This window comes from Amborella trichopoda, chromosome 1, assembly GCF_054954075.1.
Source record: "Amborella trichopoda isolate Santa Cruz 75 chromosome 1, AtrichopodaSantaCruz75HAP2 v2.0, whole genome shotgun sequence".
NCBI lineage: Eukaryota > Viridiplantae > Streptophyta > Magnoliopsida > Amborellales > Amborellaceae > Amborella > Amborella trichopoda.
In genome coordinates this window covers 44,508,862-44,527,414 of record NC_142336.1, presented here as the reverse complement: position 1 = coordinate 44,527,414, position 18,553 = coordinate 44,508,862, and positions in this window count along the sequence as shown.

Here is an 18,553-nt window from a genome sequence, read left to right as displayed (position 1 = left end):
TCTTAGTTTCAAATCAAACATGAGTTTTTTTCTTTTCCTCTTGTGATAGTACACTGTGAACTTTACTATGCAAAAGAGCCGCTCTTTGAATCTGCTTGGGATACGCATATGAATCAACAGATGACTATTCAATATTTAAACTTCGTGTCGTAAATACTGAGATATGAGTGTTCGATTTTGGATGTTTCAATAATAAAACACAATTTTGTTTAGGTGGACATCTAGTATGTTTTATTTTTCTAAAAATACTCTAATGTCGTGTTCTGCGTGAGGGGGAGCATTGAGGAAATGCTCCCACGAGAATATAAATCTTATTAAAGCTTCTTGACTTTATGCAATGCATATGCTAGAATTCGTATGTTTACTGTGCAGTTATATATTGCCATTTTTTGGAATTTTATTTTGATTTTTCGGAAGAAAATTTTCTGAAAGTGATGTGTAAATCTTTAGTTAACTTGTCGGACTAATAACTGGTGTCTTGACCGGTCTAATCGAGAGTAAATATTGAGTTGAGTAAAAAATTAGTCAAAATTAGTGTTGGATAGGTTTTAATCGATCAGATTAGCCAGATTTGACCATTTCGACTAAACCAATGGTTTAAAAAACGGATCAGTGACCCGGATCGGGAATCGGGTGAATCGGTTAGAATAAAGCTTAAAAAAAATTCGAAAAAATTATTAAAATTCATTATAAATATTGTTTTTTAGGAATTCAATAAAAAATGAGGGTACTCCATTAAGAATTTTCATGTTTTTGAATGAATATGCGAATATTGATATGTTCTTTCCCTGCATGAACCGCCATTCAGCATTTAATTTACAATATTTCGTGCTCATCCCTACACTGTTGCTGTTGGGACTCGATATGTGAATAATATGGCTGGGATAGGATGGCCTCAGAATCATCATCTCTCTCATTTTCTCTTTGAATAATATGGATTAAAAAAAAAAAATAACAAATTTTCAAAAAAATCGATCATGGATTAAAAAAAAATCACAAATTTTCAAAAAATTCTATCATGGATTACAAAAAAAAATTCGATCATGGATTAAAAAAAAAAAATCACAAATTTTCAAAAAATTCAATCATGGATTACATAAAATTCGATCATGGATTACATAAAATTCGATCATGGATTACATAAAATTCCATCATGGATTACATAAAATTCCATCATGGATTACAAAAAAAAAAAAAACAAAAAAAAACAAAAAATTCAATCGTGGATTACAAAAAAAGAAAAAAACAGTTCGATCATGGATTACAAAAAATTCAATCATGGATTACAAAAAACTCTATCATGGGTTACAAAAAAAGCAAAAAACAAAAAATTCAAGCATGGATTACAAAAAAAAAAAAAAACATTTCGATCATGGATTACAAAAAAAAAAACAAACATTTCGATCATGTATTACAAAACATTCGATCATGGATTACAAAAAATTCTATCATGGGTTACAAAAAAAAAAAAAAAAACAAAAAAAGCGATCATGGATTACAAGAAAAGAAAACAAACATTTCGACCATGGATTACAAAAAATTCTATTATGGGTTACAAAAAACCAAAAAATTCGATCATGGATTACAAAAAAACAAAAACAATTCGATCATGGATTACAAAAAAATCGATCAAGTATTACAAAAAAATCTATCATGGATTACAAAAAAAAAAAAAAAAAAAAAAAAAACCGTACAGACTCGCCGATTCACTGTTCGGACTCGCCGATTCCGTACAGTGAATCGGCGAGTCACTGTGCGGAATCGTCCGGTTCTCTCTAGAACCGGACGATTTCCGATTTTTCAACCGATCCGGTCCCTTTTCGCGAATTCCGAGTCGAACCGGGCGAGTCCGGTTCGACTCGGCGTTTTTTAAAACGCTGGACTAAACAAATAAAGTGGGCAACTTTTTTTTAATATATTTAAATTCCGATGAAACTAGATTGAACAAACGGTTGGACCAATGTTGATTGTATGAGACCCTTCACCGGTTCGTCCGATCCATGTGACTTTGCTCTTTGTTGTTGTATGCATGCCGTTTATGCACCAACACAAAATAAAGGGCGCAGATTTGGCACTTTTTCTAAATAAGAGAAAGAGTAATGATGGTGCTACACAAGGCCCTACCTATTTCTTTGTATTTTATCCTCTCTTCCAATATTGTTCTCTCCAATAATGGTGCTAACGTCTCCCCCATAGTTTTTTTTTTTTTTTGACAAATGTTGAGAGCTTATATCAGATAAGTGCTTAAAAAGCATGAAATTACAAACAGGGTATTAAAGCATTAAAAATAAACAAAGTAGAAAAGTGAACTCCATCCTTAGCAAGAGACCATCAGCTATATCCTTACTCTTACGATAGATATGGCAGAAAGAGACCCCCAAACTCGGTGCTAAAGTGTCCCCTTTCATTCATGCAAGTAAAATGCTCTTTCTAGTGGTCTCTTTTGTGCTGTTGAAGGCTTTGAAGAGATTAAATCCAAATTTTCTGATTAAATACGGGAGCTTAAACACAAAGTCTCCCTTAGGCTGAATTCCATTTTGGATTGAAAATATCAAGCACGCTTATTGAAAACTGTGTTTTGTGCGTTTGGAAATATACTGGAATTAATGCTCTGGTTCAAACATATGTTTCAGAGTACATATACCAAAAAGAGAAACTTATTTGAAATTGTTGACTAGTGCTCAACCTTATATAAACTTTTTCTTTATATAATCTCAAAAATTTAAACCAGATACGTTAGAATGCCTTCCACTAAAATGGAACTTAAGATCTCTTGTAAAGATGTATATTTACACACAAGGCACTAACTAACATGCCAATCTACTACTTGGTTGATAAAAAGTGGTGCTCATTCAATATATAACCATTTTTTATATTCATTTTCTTAAAAAAAAAAAAAAAAAGAGCTGAAATTCAACAAGTTATTTAGACTCTCCCGAATAAATTGCCTCAAGGCCTGAGTACCTTGACCAAGTCAAATTTCTGAACATCGTTTTGAAGATACATCAAGCCCACGAAGCAACATTTGTACTCTCTATGGCCATAGAATTGCATTGAACCACGTTGTTGTAGATCAGAGCTGCTTCTTCGCAATTTAATCTGCTGGCCACATCAAAAGCCTAGATTCAATTTTCGAATGATGCATACAATATTTTCGTTTTTAAGCCGTCATAGTTTAAATTGGAATCGCTTATCCGACTCAATTCAATGATTATTGTCACTTTCTTGTACCGTGAGTAAATGATATTGATGTATACATTTCCTTTTTAAGCCCTTAATGCTTTAGGTGGGATAGCTTAGGTCAATATGGAGGCGTTTCAATTGTTTGGTCATTTGTACAAAAGAGCGGGTGAAGAACTATTTTCACTCTCCTCACATAGATGAAAAGTATTTACCTACGGCTAGAAAAGAAAAATAAATACTTCATTTTTTTACTCGATTAACTTGCTTTCCCTTGTTTTTTTCTTAGATGGCCGCTCTGACATTGAACCGATTTTAAATTCTTTTAACTTTTTTTCCCTCACTTAGAGGATGGTCCGAAGTCCCGAACCTCTAATTGCTTAGTCCAGTAAGCAGTCCGAGGTTCAAGACTTCGAACTGCTTTCCTGTGATAATAACACACAGAAATACTAGACTTCAGATTTCTTAAACGTTGCCGGTCCGATGTTTAGGACATTGAACTAGCCACAACCCTAATGAAACATTAAACAAAAGGAATTTAAAACCTGTTCGATGTAAAAAACATCGGACTAAGAGACAATCTAGAACAAAAAAAAAGATGCAAGGTGACAAGAACTTGAACATAATTTTTTTGAAAAATAGAGCCATTTGTATTTTCCCTTTTTGTTTTTGTGTCGTAAAATTATTATCGCATAATTGGTTTGAGAGAGACGTTAGGGTTGAAGAAAGAAAGAAGTTATAAGAATGTCCGAAAGCAGGGAGCAATGGAGGATGATAAGAGGGAAGAGAGTGATATGTCGACAAGGACGCATTTGTGAAGGCAGTGCCAAGCAATTAATCAATGAGCACCAATACGATGCTCATGGCCATGGACCACCCCTCTCGCCAACGGTAAGAAGCATGGTGAGGTAAGCTCATTTACTAGATTTAATTCAAAAATTGGAAGCACATGCCAGCCCTTTTACTAATTCATATGTCCTTTTCTAACATTCACTCCCTTTGTCCGAGAAGACCGCTTCATGATCCTCATATTCTTTTTATTATTATCGAAATTATTATAAGTTTTTTTTCTAATTAACTGGAGTTGGCTGCATAAATCTTGATCCATCATTCTGCTCTATTAACGATCATACTTTCAGTGAGGTCATGAATCTCCATATCTTTTCAAACCACGTCTTTTTATACCTAACCCTTGTTCTTTTCGAGTCTAATTAGACACCGAACCTATTTTTTTTAAAAAAAATATGTCAGATGCTTGGGAATGTGACAATTATCGTAGGAAACGCTCCTATGTCAACAACCTGTGAGTTTCCATGTTATGAGAATTTCGGTGGCAATTCAATATGCAATTGGTCACTTCAAGAGGTACATGTCTGTGAGTTTCCATGTTATGAGAATTTAGGTGGCAATTCAATATGCATTTGGTCACTTCAAGGGGTACATGTGTAGGAGTCACAGATCAACATTGGCGAGAGATTAAAAGGGTGGGAGCGGTACACATTATTGTTAGTGTATGAATATATGCTTCTCCATATGCATGACATGATAAATTTTTTTTTTAGTAACACTAGTTGCTCTACTTATCAGGAGATCACAATCGTTTTTGGCCGTTAAATGTGAAATTAAGTAGATATTTCATTGCCTTGGTTCTGAGTCGAGGAAAATTTTTCTCAAACATTTTAACAAACTTCATGCAATCAAATTTTAATATGATGATTAAGGGTGATTATGACCTTCTTCTTTTGTTAAATGTAAGTGGAATTACGTTGTACAATCTCATGATGCGCAATAAAATTTGTGATGACTGTAAACGAGTTTTCGTAGTGAGGGGTTAGGATTGGGGGCACTTGTTTTTTGAGACAATGCTTTCCAGAGCATATTTGGAAAGTTTGTTCACGGAAAGATTTTTCCTTGAAAGAACGTTTCCATCATAGAAAAGTATTTTTCCACTTAAATGGGCAAAGTAGCTTTTTTCTTACATTTTAACCTTAAAAGCTCAGAACTATAAATAAAAAGTGGAGGGGGAGGGGGAGGTGGGTGGAGATGCACTTTCCTAACTTCTACACTAACTACCACTTTCTCATAAAATAAACGTGAGAAAACACCAATAAAAAAGGTTATATAAGGTTGCAACTTTAAAATGTAGAATTTAAGGTGCACCTCAAAAAAACCATTGGAAAAGACTGTTTTGATGTTGGGAATCCCTCTAACTGATCATCTCAACATCGATATGCATGAACATGAAAAAAAAAATCAAATCCAAAAAGTAGTGCATGTTGTAACATATTATTTGAACCATCTATTTTCAATATTTTCATATGGTTATAGATCTACTGGATTTGAATCGTTTTTAGAGCTTAAAATTTTATAACTAGATATGAAAATACATTCTATGACAATCCTAAGAACTTTTAACACCAAAATTACATCTTATGATAAAATTTGGATGTGCACCTTGCTTTGATTGTTTAAAGTTGCAACATTATGCAAACAACACCCAAACAAACAATCCAACAAGTAAAAACTTTCTCAAAAAGTACTTTCCCACTAAACAAACATGAACGAATGCCAAGAAAGCATAGGATGGTGAAAAACCTTTTTCTACATTCAAGTATTCAATATTAAAAAAAAAAAAAGGGGTCTTCAATATTGGTGTGGGAATATGCAAAGGTGGCTTAAAAAGGACCTTCTCCAAGCCAACATGAATGTTTGCAAGACAGGGCATGGTGTGGTGATGGGGTATGACTTAGAAATGAATGTAAAGGAAGTGGTCCCTTATTCTCTTTTGGGCCTCATACCACATGTCATGCCAACTTTTGGATTGCAACGCAACATGAAGCGTAACATGCATCAGGACTTAGGGAGTGAATGGGACAATAATATGCAGAAAGATTGTAGCCAGAGGAAAGGGTTGGAGTAGGACCCCTCCTCTTGTTTACAAATCAGCCTCTCTTATACGTCATTACTTTAGGTTCAAGAAAGTACTGTTATATGTAATTGACATGATGTATCATCACCCATGATCAACAAATCCTAACCTGCAAATACAGACAAATAGGGAAAAAGTTTTGGGATGTAAGTAACATGACACGGGCACTCCACAAGGACAATGACCCGGGGTTTTTTTTTTTTTTTGGGTGATTGTAACCCCGGATATTCTGGTTTGTATAGAGTTGGAGCTGTAAACAATCAATGTAAAGTGCACTTTCAAATAATATCGAGACAGTTTTAGTATTGGAAATCTTTGTGATAGCATTAAAATATATATATATTTTTAATTATAAAACTTAAAGCTTCAAAAATAGTGTCGATCGAGCATATCTATGAAAACTTGAAAATCTAGAAAATTGATGGTTTAAAAATGCTTTACAAGATGCACTATTTTTAAAACTTGAAATCCATTTTTTTCTCATGTCCATGTATCTTGATGTCAAGATGATCAATTTGGAGATATTTGGGCATCAAAACAACCTCTTCTGGTGAAATTTTTGAGGTGGGCTCTAATTTGATTGTTTAGAGCCTCAGCTCTATATGAACTGTTTCCTTTGATAAAAAAAAGGAACTTTGTAAAAAGCTCATATTTTGAAGGGAAATATATCAAGGGTTTGTTTAGAGTTAACAACCCTCAAAATAGAAAGAGTAATATTGGAATAAGTTGTGATAGGTGTATTTATCAAAAAAGTATTATTATTTATTTAAAAATTATTCAATAGGTAATGTAATAATTAAGTAATAGTAAATTTAAATTTTTTTCAAAGTTACAATAGTACTTTGAAAGTTATTGTCCTAGAACTTTATTTGTAGAATACCCATATCTTTTAGTAAAATTTCCTACATACACCCTTACTTGATGAGTAAAATACCATAACAAATAACTTATTTTATAAAAAAATTATATATTAGTAAATCTACCCTTTATAACTCATTCTAATACTAACATTTGTATTTTGAATGGCTATGAATTGTAGATTATCCTTTTATCAAAGGGCGTGGTTTCTATGCGACTGGCCCGTATATTGTAGAAATGCAGGATTGATAATATATATATTTTTAAATATAATTTGATCCTAATTTTTAAAGATTATATAATCTTTAACATGGAGATCATGAGTATGAAAAAAACAATTAAAAACTAGAAATAATAATTATATTAAAAAAATATTTGTATCGTTAGTTATATTTGTTTTTAGATGGACCACCTATTTGCATCCATCTTTAAGATGAATGCTTTATATCTCTGGACCACATATTGTAGAAATGTGGTCCAAGTCTTATGAAGCAATTTTCTTTTATCAAATATGTAAAAGAGATAAACTATTTAACATTTTCCTCATATTTTTATATAATTTTAAGATATCCATAAAAATAGACATGGACATGATGTGGACTAATTGAAAGTCAAAAGATTTCATATTCCTAAAGGAGCATATCATCTAAATACTTCTTCGATTGTAATACCCCAAATTTTGGGGCTATGGCATTTTCAACCCATAGACTGACCTTACTAAATATAATTTTCGAATTGCACTCTCTATGCACTTAGAAAAAATAATCTCTAAAGATTGAACAGAGACGGTCCAAATTTGTGTGGGCAAGATCCCAACTGTTAGAAAGCTTAAAATTCATTTTTTCTCTTTTGAAAATAATCATCAAGTAAATATTAGGCATTTCCCAAATTTTCATATAAAAAAATCCTTAGAAGTAGTTCATTTACCTAAGGGAGTAGATGTATACTATTGCTTCCACCGGAACACAATACATAATCAAGTTAAAAACGAGGAAACTGTTAAATTGCTGACAAGCTAGTGATTTTTGTTAAATTTCCTTATTTCCTTGAGAAGTTGCACATAACTAAGTTTTTCTTGCAAGGACAAACCTAAAGAGTGGAAATACCATAAGAGACATTTGAAAAATAGGGTGGACAAGCTTATATTTTTAGGAATCGGGTTTGGGTGAAGATGGTAGAGGCTGATTTTTCATTGCTTGACATCTCAAGTTCCATTCATATGTAACCTTGTCAAAAAAAAAAAAAAAAGGGGGTAGGCAAGAATTACGAAGCTGTTGTAGAGGAAGCTATTGTTGTCTATGCTAAAAAGTTTGAGTTTCTGCATATGTAAGGCATAGGATGGATAAAGCATCATACAAATACCTAGGTCTATCAGTATTGGACGGCATGATACTCATAATGCTTTAATTTGTGTAATAAGCTAGGCATTTGGAAGGCCAACTTCCTCTCTCCAAGGGGGGAGAATTACATTAATTAACTAACTACATCTAACCTTCCAATCTGTTATATGTTGTATTTATAATCCCAACTTAAATGGCAAATGTACTTGCAACCATGATGAAGAAGGCCTTTTAGGGGGAGTGAATCATGAACAAGTTCCCATTAGTGAGATAGAATGAAGTACGTAGCAAAAGGGGTCCCGAGGATTAGAAAGCTAAGGTTAATAAATGAAGCATTGTTAACAAAATGGCGATGACACAATGTATAATAATGAAAACAACAATGCAAGGAGGTAATAACCTGCAAATAAGGGTTGGGAAGGAGTGGCTAATTCACTACTGAGATAGTAAAGAGTCTCATCAATAGTAGTATAAATAGTAGTAGAGGGCTATTCATATGGTATGTTGAATATTGGTGGGGAGTGGTTGGGCAACATGCTTCTGAAAGGATATGAGTACCCAATACCATACCTTTATAACTAAGAATACGAGTCTAGATGACAGAGTAAGCAAGATCGCAGAGGGATCAAGGAGAGAAATGCAATGGTCATTTAGATTAAGGAATTGGTGTCTCACAAACATATTAGATTGCATCTTACACAACGCTACTTAATACCATGCTTTGCAAATGAGAAAAGGATGAAATGCTAAGGAATTACAAGGAATGATATATCCTCACCTTCTCAACACCCTCCATACCATAGTTTGGAAATAAGGTGGAATATAAATGATGCTATATGTCTTGAAGTTAATGTCATACATGAATAGATTGTTAATTATGGAAGGAGATTAAAATAACATCATCTAATGGATTAATGGAGAACAATAAACCTTCTGCTAGTTGCAAACATCTGTGGAAAAAATCAGAAATTTCAAGGGGGAACAAACCTCCTTCAATTGTGTCGATTGAGAAAAAGTTTCCATAGTGGGTGATTTTGACAATGAGAGAATTTCTATGATAAAACAGGTAATGATCAACTTTTTGTATAATCCTTTGTGGTAATTTTGTACAATGATACACACATGTAAATCATTTTTGACTAATCAATAAATAGTTATTGACTTTTCAAAAAAAAAAGAAGAAAAAAGCAATTGCATTATAATGTGTTTGTTTTTTCCACAAAAAAAAAAACATTATAATGTGTTTGTTTTTCCAAAAAAAAAGAAAACGAAAAAAGCAATTGCGTTATAACATGTGTTTATTTTTTTAACTAAAGTATCAGTTTTTTGTGCAGAATCATAAGATCTATAGCTTGGGTCGACTTGGGCCCAGGTTGCCTCAAGTGGAGGCCGTTTAATTTTATTGTTGGTTATTTCTCTTTTTTTGCAAAGAATTTTGATGTGCGGATACAGAGACAAGCACTGATCTCTGAATAGGAAAAAGAATGGATCGATCCATATCTTTTAGCAAGTAGTGTGATTTGAATAGCATTCATAATGTCACAATTATTAATATAGAAACCATAATAAACATTTATTATTTCTTATGGATATATTGTAAATTATTCTATCCATCATGTTTCTCTAAAAACTTAAAATAAAGGAAATTTTAATAGCCAACCAGATGAACTATAACATTTTACTCATTTTTTTAGTTTAATTGCAAAAATCCCATCAAAATGTACATGATTGTAAGTTGTAATAGTTGAAGAAATGAAACTACAAATAGTTGATAAGTTGGGTGTATTATGATAAATTTTGCTAAAAATAGAGATACATATGAATAAATATTATATAAGCCAAACAACGTATACACTAGTGTGCACTTTGAAAAGTAGGGATCCATTGTGTGTGTCTGTGTGCATGTACGCGTGTGTATCTGTATGTATACATATATATTTTTTATATGTAGACATGTAGGCGTGTAGTGTTTATACTAAAATATTTTGGCATGGACTGCAGTCCTCGCCTGGTTTTCGAGTCTAAACTCATCAAAAAAGAGAGTGATGGAGGATGGGTCCAATGAAATTACAGTTAGGGCAAAGGTCAGAACAACAAACCCTCTTTAACTCGAACGGCCGGCTGAGCCGATTTCTAGTAGCGCTAAATCTGAAGCTTGGGCATAAGATCTAGAAATCGGGGAGAGGGAGGTTTTAAAAAGATTTTGAAATAGAACCAAAATTGAAACAAAATGAAATAAATAAATGAAAGGAAAATATACCTGAGGCCGGCCCCCTAGGAACGACACCCAGAGACGGTGTCAGTTCGGGATCAGTCCAGGCTCCACTTTTCTTGTCCATCATATGTTCTACGCTCGAGGTGAATGTGGGCCAAGTTGAAGTTTTAGCTAGGGGGTCGAGAGATAGGCTTAGGCAGGGTTAGGTCCAGGTTATGGTCCAAGTTCGGGGTTCAGAGGGACAGAATCTAGGTGTAATACATAAAAATTCTAAGCATTTCAAAATGATACAAATTAGGGGCCAAAATTTCTCTCTTGCAATAGGGGGAGAGGGGGCAGCATGGGGGGGGGGGGGGGTTCGTCCCAATTGATAGACATGTATCACATCTAATCATCGTCAAAATCTGAGATCAAATTTGGGTCGTTGATGCCCATCACAAATGAAATGTTCATCAACAACATTAACACCTTCATTATACTATAATCATTATGGATTGTGTAATACACCATCTACGAGATTATGACATGTGTGATTTTGAGTGGTGATTTGTTGGAGACATGACGATGCTGGTACCACCGCTGGAGAGACTGGTAGCATTTTAGGCTAGAATTTGGGCCATATAGAAATTGTGAATAGTGTTGACGACTTTGCTAACCCTAGTAAAGCAATCATGTGCCTATCACACCACCATCTATCCATCTTAGGACTTATTTTAGGCGGTGATTCCGGCCAATTAAAAAAGCTCGGGTAGGTAAACAACGTTGTCAACTTTGTTGACAGAATCATTCAGTTTAGTTCACACATTCCGTTGTTAGGCGATTAGCAGTTAACTTGGCCAATCAGGAGACGTCGCAACAACGTCAATGAAGCTGATACCATTTGCCACATGTAATTATGAAATTTTTTTGCATTTCGATGTTTGGGCGATTGACAGCAAATCTGGCCAATCAGAATAGGTCACTATTGTCATAGTTGTTAATGGAGGTCCTAACTGAGTTTCTTATGTCACCGCCTTACAACCACTGTTAGGACCTTCATTGATGGAGATTTCAATGTAGTTGACATAGTTTTCTCTAGATATCTTATTTTGGGCCTCTTTCTGCTCATGAGGTTGTTCTTCTGGGTCCTGAGCTCTGCTCAATGGTTTAGGCGCTGGGGTGTGGTTCATTTAGGTGTTTTTAGGATGGTTCCGATCTTTGGGTAACTATTCTAGGAAATTTTGGTTTTTGTACAGTTTTCTCGATCAGTTTGGGTGTCTACATGTATGTATAATAATGTCTCTATAGGTCGCCAGACCTAACTGAATCATACCCTAAGGATCACCATTGGATCTCAAGCTCAAGGTTGGTATTGGGACTCACTGACTAGCTTGCTCCAAAGAAGTTAATGGTGACCTAATAAAACTTATCCCTATCTTTTGAAAGTTTATATGCTTTTCAAAATAGTCTATCCTCTCTCTCTCTCTCTCTCTCTGAGTGGCATAGGCAGAAGATTGGAAATGAGCTTGTCTCTCTCTAAAACCATGGCTCAAGAGCATTAAAAGGGCAAGGTCTCTCTAAAACTACCATGGCTCAAGAGCATTAAAAGGGCAAGGTCTCTCTAAACCTAGGGCACGAAAAGGAGTCTTTTCGTCTCATCGGGTAATTTATCTTCACAACTCTCTCTCTTATCATCTTTCACATATACAACATATAGTAAATTGCTAAGAGAGTGAGTTGTTCGAGGTTACAAACCTAATATTGCTTTCTGTAACTAAAAAGAAAAGAAGAAAAGTTAACATAATGCGATATAATCTATTGAACCTTGAATTGCTTGTTCTCCCTATGTTATTTGGAGAAGGAGCAGTAACATAATGTAGTCCAAGCTATTGACCTCATACTATATAGTAGTATACCAAGAAAAAACAAAAAAAACTTTGAGAGAAAGAGCCTCTATGTCTGATTTGTTTTGTTTTTTCTTCTTCTTCTCTCTATTTCTTTTTGGCTTCTAGTAAATGCATCCCTCCAACTTATGCAATATCAACTCACCACCCACTAACACATGTCATTACCTAACTTTATATATATATATATATATATATATATATCGTTGTGTAAGGACCAGGAATTTTCTTGCATTTGGTAGTACATCGGCGGGTCGTTGGCACAGGTGATATGGCGCGTAAGCACTGGAGAATCAGTGCATCACCGAGCGTAACATCCTTGAGCGCAACGTCGCCATGCGCAACGCCGTCGTGCACAACACCGTCGAGAGCAACGCTGCCGAGCACGACGCTGCCGAGCATGAAAGCCACCTAGCATGGAAGTTGCCGAGCGCGATGCTGCCGAGCATGGAAGCCGCCGAGCGTAGATGAAGATGGAAGTAGTCGAACATGGAAGCCGCTGAGCACGATGCCGCCGAGAGCGACGCTGCTGAGCAGAGAAGCCGTCAAGTGAAGATGAATATGGAAGCCGCCGAGCACGACAGTCCAGGGGAACTTCTTCTCTCTCTCATGATTGCTTGCATGCTTCTTGGATGCCATGTGGCACTTGCATGCCCCTTGTATGCCAAATATCAGCTGCATGCTGCTGCCCCCTTCTTTTGCTTATTTAAACCCCCCCTTCACACCCCTCCATGAGGTTTGCTCTCTCTCACCTACGTCATCCCTCTTAGCCTTAAGAAACTTGGTATTTTTGAAGAGAAACATGTGTGGCCATTTTGGAGTTCACTTAGTGTTGTAAGTAGATCTAGCTTCCATAATTATATGATTTTATTTGATGCATGTTTACTTAGTTCATCAAGTGTGAAATTCATGCATGAATATGAATGTGATGGTGAATATGGGTGTGGATATATGCTATTGAAATCTTGCCAAAATATGTCATGTTTTCTAGAATTGTGACTCTCATTTGTGTGATTGGTTGAGTATCGAAAACATCTCTGTTGATCATAAAATTTTGTGAAAAAGTACCCATTTGAATTTATTTTAAGATGGAAAAGACATCCTATTAATACATCTTTTGGTTTGAAAGTTATTAGTCATTTTCTAAAGTATGTCATAACTGTGAAATGAATTTTTAAAACTATTAGGTATTTTTGTGTGGGATTGTTCACTAACCAAAATATATCAGAATGAGATCGAACTACTTCTAAATGAATGATAAATGAGTCTATTCTAAAAATTATATTGGAACTATGATAAATTTTATGTGGATTGGAAGTTATGCTCATTTTTATATGAGAATGTCACACTGAAAAATTCTGTAGTGAAGACAGGAATTTTCCAGAACTGTACCTCCCATTTGTGTGATCGATTGAGTATAAAAAAACATCTATGTTGATCATAAATTTTTGTGGAAAAGTACCTCTTTGAATTTCTTTTAAGATGGAAAAAACCTCTTATCAATATCGCTTTTGGTTTAAAAGTTATGAGCCATTTTCTAAAGTATGTCAAGATTGTGAAATGAATTTCAAGGAACTTTATATTTTTGTGTAGGACTGTTCATTGACCAAAATATATCAGAATGAAGTCAAACTACTTCTAAATAAAAGATAAATGAGTCTATTTTAAAAATAGTCTTGAAATAATGATAAAATTTCTTGTAATTTGAAAGTTATGCCTATTGTTCTTTAAGAATATCACACTGAAATTCTTGCTTTAAAAACAAGAGCTATAGTCCAAAAATACCAAGCAGTTTGATAAGCTTTAAGCCAAAATTTGAGGTCACGCCCTTCACAAAAATTATGTTTTCATGAGCCGAGATTATTATTAAAGTGGTCTTGGGTCTAAATGACTTCTGAATTTCATGTTATGCCTTTAAAGGTGGACTATATATACTGTGAAAAACCAGAAAAGTAACCCGATGACACCTTTTGAGCTAGTATGTGCACATGAGATATACTCAGTTACGATATGAATGCATGAGATATGCTCTGTTATGATCCGAATGCATATAGTAAGACTTGCTCAATTATGATATGAATGGATGATAATGAGATATGCTATGTTATGATAAGAATGCATGTAGTAAGACATGCTCAGTTATGATATGAATGTATGATAATGAGATATGCTTTGTTATGATACGAATGCATGTAGTAAGACATGCTCAGTTATGATATGAATGCATGATAAAAGATGTATGCTCTGTTATGATATGAATGCATGTAGTAAGACATGCTCGGTTATGATATGAATGCATGATAATGAAATATGCTTTTTTATGATATGAATGCATGTAGTACGAGATGCTCAGTTATGAAATGAATGAAGGGTAATGAGATATGCTCTGATATGAATGCATGTAGTATGACATGCTCTGTTATGATATGTGTGCATGAAAGCATGTTCTGTTATGAAATGAATGCATGACAATGAGGCATATTTTGTTATGAAAGGAAAATATGCATTGCTATGAAATGAAGTATGCTCTATTATGATATGGATGCATGTAGTAAGGCATGTTCTGTTAAGATATGATATGCTCATGCTCTGATATGATATGTACATGCTCTAGTATGATATGAAAGCAAACTCTGTGATTAAATGTATTAAGGCACTATGCAAGGGGTCATCTATTGGTAGTGTAAGATGATATGATAAGAATTGTGTGAAGCGCTACGCAATGGATCATCCATTGGTAGTGTAAGATGATATGATAAGAAATGTGTGAAGCACTATGCAATGGGTCATCCATTGGTAGTATAAGATGATATGATAAGAAATATGTGAAGCAATATGTGATAAGAAATGTGTGAAGCACTATGCAATGGGTCATCCATTGGTAGTATAAGATGATATGATAAGAAATATGTGAAGCACTATGTAATGTGCCATCTATTGGTAGTGTAATATGATATGATAAGAATGTGATATGAGGCAATACGCAATGGCTCATCCGTTGGTAGTGTAATGTGATATGATAAGAAAGTTGTGTCGGCAGTTGAAATCTTTCCTTAACTGCCCATGATAGGACGAGAGTTAGGATGTAAGTCACATGGGAGGATCGTGCCCACCAATATATGTGTATGACACTCCACAATAGGTCATCCGTTGGTGGTGTAACGCCCTCTAGCTACAGAACAAATGAGGGTCGTGTTTTGCAAGGCCACCGCCTATCAAAAGCCCCAAAGAGCTCTGGGGATTGTGTGTGTGTAAAGGCATTACGAAATGGGTCATTCATTTGTTATTGTTTCCCTCCTGAGTGATGGTAGATGTCCTAAGCAATGTGATTGACTTGGTCTGATGAATAGAGCTTCTACTTCGGGAGTAGGCAATATTAGAATTACTTGTGGTTGATATGTGTTTGCCTGATTTATTGATCTGTTATTATGCTCATGATGGAAAGATTTGATAAACTGTTAGTTCACATGATATCTGATATCTAATTTGCGATTGCTCCACTATGAAAGGGATCACTCACGACACCTTGCTAATAAAATTGTGATACATGACTCCATGCTATAAGAATTGTATGAACCTTGAGTACAATTAAGAATTACTTTGTGTAGGCAGGAATACATGACACCTTGATCGACTTACTGAGCTTCATAGCTCACTCCTCTAACTTTCACCTATATACAATCGTCGCTCGCGGGTTGTGGACGGGCGGTTTGGTGATCGTGGCTGACAGTTGGAGCCGCGTACACTTTGTGAAAGCTTCTTTTTTATTGTATATTTTATAGGGCAGTTTGGCCATGTAGTTCTTGTTTGTATTAAAGCCATGTAAATGTTATTGAGCCTTTGAAGCCTTGGATATATTTGTGATACATTTGGATATATATATATATATATATATATATATATATATATATATACAGTCTGAAACTTGGTTTTCTAGTTTTATTTTTGTGGTTGTGTGAGTGGAGATTATTTTTTCTTTCGTGGTTTGCTTTGATTCATTCTTTTTAAAACGTTGACGCACTCCCACATGAGTGGCATTCACTACCTTTGGTCGTGGTTCCACACCTTGTTGCCCTCCGGCAAGTACGGTAGGAAGGTCAGAGGCGGGGTCGTGTCAGCTTGTTTTGTCATAACTGATTAGGTTTGCTAGCAAAATGTAATATTCTCATACATCTTATAGTTATCAAATTGATATTCATATTAGTTTTCATAAAACATTCAAAATTAATTCTACTTAAATGCAAAATCTAATTGACTTCAATAAAATTTAAAAAAGTACAAGATATTGAGGGAAGGTTTTAAATATTAGAGATAGTGATAGATAATTTGTACATTCATCCATAGACAATAGTACCTCATTATATTCATCCATAGAATAATGAAAATATTGTGAAAGGAAAGTATATATTATCTATCATTCTCATATATACTGATTACAATTGTAAAAGGAAAATATATATTATTTATCAGGTTAATATGAAAGATGTATATTGCAATTAGTATATGCAAGAATAATGGATCCTATATCTGCTATTTTATGGTAAGTTTGGGTATAGTATATGTGTCTATGATTTATTTTTATTCTTTTCATTTGTATTTGTCTATATAAAACAAGCTTGCATATTCATATTAATTAATGGACACTGAGTCTCTTTAGAGAAACATGTGACTCTTCACATAGTATCAGAGCCACATTCATCTTCATTCTTATAAGATCGAGTCTATTACTCGATCATGTTCTTTTCTATATGAGCAAATTTGTTGTTTTGTTATTCGATTATTTATGTCTTTCTACGAGCTACCGAATCGATCATGGATATGCACCAATTTCTGTTAGCACTTCCAAATGCCATTCTATTTTCTCGGTTGGCTTGACTATTTTTCTGTCACTGAAGAAGATTTGAAGTTTTCGTTTGTTGCTCAATCCTACTCTATTCAAGCCCTTTTGTTTCTGAGGCTTATTGCCATTGTTTAAGCTTGCCCCGTTCTGATGTTGCTCTGTTAATCAATCTGGGAATGCACATGAAATTCCACCTGCTAGTTTCCGCAACTTAGTGTTCAAACTCTAACTGCTTTGTCTCATAGCATCTTCTGTTTGAGGGGGAGTGTGAAAAGAAAGTATATATTGTCTATCAGGTTAATATGGAAGGTGTATATTGTAATCAATATATATGAGAATAATAGATCAAATATTTTATATTTTATGATAAGCTTGGGTATAGTATAGATATCTAAGATTTATTTCTAGTCTTATCGTCTGTATTTGTTTATATAAGGCAAGCTTGTATATTTATATTATTAAAGGACACTCTCTTCAGAGAAACCTATATGCATTAGAATATAAATAACAAAAAGATCATTTGTCAATACACACAAATAAATTACAAACATGAGTGTTATTCTTGGTCTAAAGTGCTATGGGCAAATTCCCCAGACTCACTTGCTTTGTCCGAAGTATAAAGAAAGTCGCTCTCTTTTTCATATGTATCAGGCCTAGGTTCATCAATTGGTTCTCTACATATCCTCTTATTCTAGCTCTCGGCACCACAATGCTTGTAGAAGTAAGTGCTGATGTATTTCTCTTTCGTCTGTTTCTACTGCTTCTTGGTCTACTAGGGAGTCGCATTGTCTTTGAACTCCAGAGAAAAGAACATTGTTTGGTACAAAATGGAAGTTAGTTGAATATACTATCTTACAAATTAGAATATAGAAATAAGTAGGCAAAAGGCCATTATTGGAAGGTGCCAGTGGTTTATAGCGACAATTGCTTGATTGCAGGGCAAACCACTGGTTTTCCACACCAAGCAGGGGCATGTCCACTAATCCAAATCTTTAATATACCTCCTATCTTCAAGGATCTCATACTTCCTTCCTGCTGCCCAAGCAACCTTTTTTATAGTTTGAAATAATTTTTCAGGTGAGGCAAGTCTTACCATTCATCTAACAACTCTCACAAATATGTAAGAACCACACCCATCTATTGGTGCCCTCTTTCTCCGCAATGACAATCTCAATCGGGAACATGGCACCATCAGCATTTACTCTAACAAAGCACACTAGGATCCCTTGTATGTTCCCCTAAGGAAATGTCCCATCCAAGACTATAAGAGGCCTACAACCATATAGAAATCCACAGAGAGCTGTGGAC